Source organism: Alosa alosa, chromosome 7 (genome assembly GCF_017589495.1).
Source record: "Alosa alosa isolate M-15738 ecotype Scorff River chromosome 7, AALO_Geno_1.1, whole genome shotgun sequence".
Classification (NCBI taxonomy): domain Eukaryota; kingdom Metazoa; phylum Chordata; class Actinopteri; order Clupeiformes; family Clupeidae; genus Alosa; species Alosa alosa.
The window spans coordinates 33,279,394-33,281,893 of record NC_063195.1 but is presented as its reverse complement, the minus strand read 5'-3'; positions in this window follow the sequence as shown (position 1 = coordinate 33,281,893).

Genomic DNA, 2,500 nt, shown 5'->3' with positions numbered 1-2,500 from the left:
CCCAGTCTCTCCCTTTCTCTCTCTCTCTCCTCCCTTGCTCCCAGTCTCTCCCTTTCTCTCTCTCTCCTCCTCCCTTGCTCCCAGTCTCTCCCTTTCTCTCTCTCTCCTCCTCCCTTGCTCCCAGTCTCTCCCCCTCTCTCTCTCTCCTCCTCCCTTGCTCCCAGTCTCTCCCCCTCTCTCTCTCCTCCTCCCTTGCTCCCAGTCTCTCCCCCTCTCTCTCTCCTCCTCCCTTGCTCCCAGTCTCTCCCTTTCTCTCTCTTCTCTCTCTCTCTGTCTGTGCTGTGACCAACGGCCTTTGTGTGCTCGCCATCCAGCAGCCTCCGTCCCGTCTCGCTCCTCTCTCCTCTCCTCTGTTCCAGCCTGACATTTATTCTCCTCACACACACACACACACACACACACACATACACACACACACACACACACACACACACACACACACACACACACACACACACACACACACACACAGCTGTAGCGCTGCGGTGCGGCGTGGCGGGGGTTAAAAAGCACACTCTGCCGCTGAGCCCCATCGCTGCTGACAGCTCCAAGCCAATCCAGTGGTGGTGCGCTGCCTTTGTTCTGTCGGGACGCTCCCCTCCGACGCTGCCTCTCGCTCCTGGCTCTACGTCAGTCGCCCGCACGCGTGACTTTGCTGCTCTGTCACTCGCTCTTTTTCATCATGGTGGTAAGGTAGAGTGACACACTGTCCTAATTGTCACATTCACAGTTTGCTCTCCTTGTGGAAAGTGTGTCTGTGTGTACTGTATGTGTGTGTGTGTGTGTGTGTGTGTGTGTGTGTGTTTTGTCTGTGTGTCTGTTTTTGTCTGTGTGTGTCTGTGCAAGAGCATGTATACATATGTGTGTATGTTTTTCTGTCTGTGTGTGTGTGTGTGCGGTGTGTGTGTGTGTGTGTGTGTGTGTGTGTGTGTGTGTGTGTGTGTGTGTGTGTGTTCTGAGTCCAGTGGTTGTTGCTTGATGGGTGCTTGGCAGTATCTCTGGCATGTTCAGGGCAGGTGGGCGGAGGCCAGGAGATGGTCCTAGCTGTGGGTGGAAGAACTGGGATCAGATTTCCCATCAGCCTGTCAAAATGGAGGCTTGTCTAAATTGATGAGAAAGCACACACACACACACACACACACACACACACACACACACACACACACACATACAGACTCTCTCTCTCTCTGTGTCTGTGCGTCTCTTGAGATTAGCAGACAGGGCAGCAACACACAAGGGAGCTTCTCTAACGGAAATTAGCCATTTTATATCCACACTGAGTGACAGCTGTGCCTCCCAAAGAGTGTGATCTACCATCCCTACCATCCTCTCTCACACACACATGCACAGACAAGTGTGTGTGTGTGTGTGTGTGTGTGTGTGTGAGAGAGAGAGAGAGAGAGAGAGAGAGAGAGAGAGAGAGAGAGAGAGAGAGAGAGAGAGAGATTCGTACATACAGACAAATAGGCAAATCATTACACCTGGGCATCTAATCTCTTTCTTAAAAATATATTTTTTTTTAAGTAATGAAAACACAGCCCTGGATTTATTCATCTGACATTCTAATTCAATGAAGCCCTTGAAAATAATCTGGAAAAAAAAGTATGTTTGTGTGTAGAACTGCTCCACACAACTTACATGTTACGTAAACTTGTCATTGTTACTTACGTAAGCTTGTCATTGTTACTTACGTAAGCTTGTCATTGTTGACATTTGGTGGCAGCTAGTTAACTAATTTACTATGGCAAGACTTGATGGGTAGTGCTATAAAAGTTTTTTCTTTTTTTAGAAAAAGATTGAAGGCAACAAAGCGCATGTGAGGCTAGAGGAGGCGGCTGTATACAGAACGTAACTGTTTAGGCCCCATTTAGCAATCTTCCACAGAGAAGAACAATCTTGGCTGATCTAAATCTTGGTTTACCAAAGGTCAATGTTTCGTTTTCTGACATTTAAACAATATGATGTTCACATAAAATGCAAATTCTGTCTATAAAACCCTTGTACATGTTTTCTCTGCTATCATGGTGAGTTTATTGGTAACCGATGTTGAGGTCCATGTCCCTTGTCTCAGTATGTTGTAGCATCAAAGTGTTTTAATGTAGATAACCAATGTGTAATGGATGGGGTCAGAGTCAGATGGGCCCTGCATGCCATAGGCTGTCTTTAGGCTCACTGCCTTTGTCTCAAACGGTGTGGAAATGGTGCATTTATGAGCCAGACCCCCCCTACAGGTCTGGGTTCAGCCACCAATGTTTTCTGCTCCTATAACATCCCCACATAGACAGACCCACCTACATCCACATTATGTATTCCCACTTGTACACTAACACACACACACACTCACACACACACACACACACACACACATACACACACACATGCACACACACACAGACACACGCACGCACACTATCCTAACAGTCACTCCCCCAGAGAATAAATCTGCAATCAGTCAAGCCTAAAAATAGCAGCAGCACATACTCTCAACAGCAGCAGCACA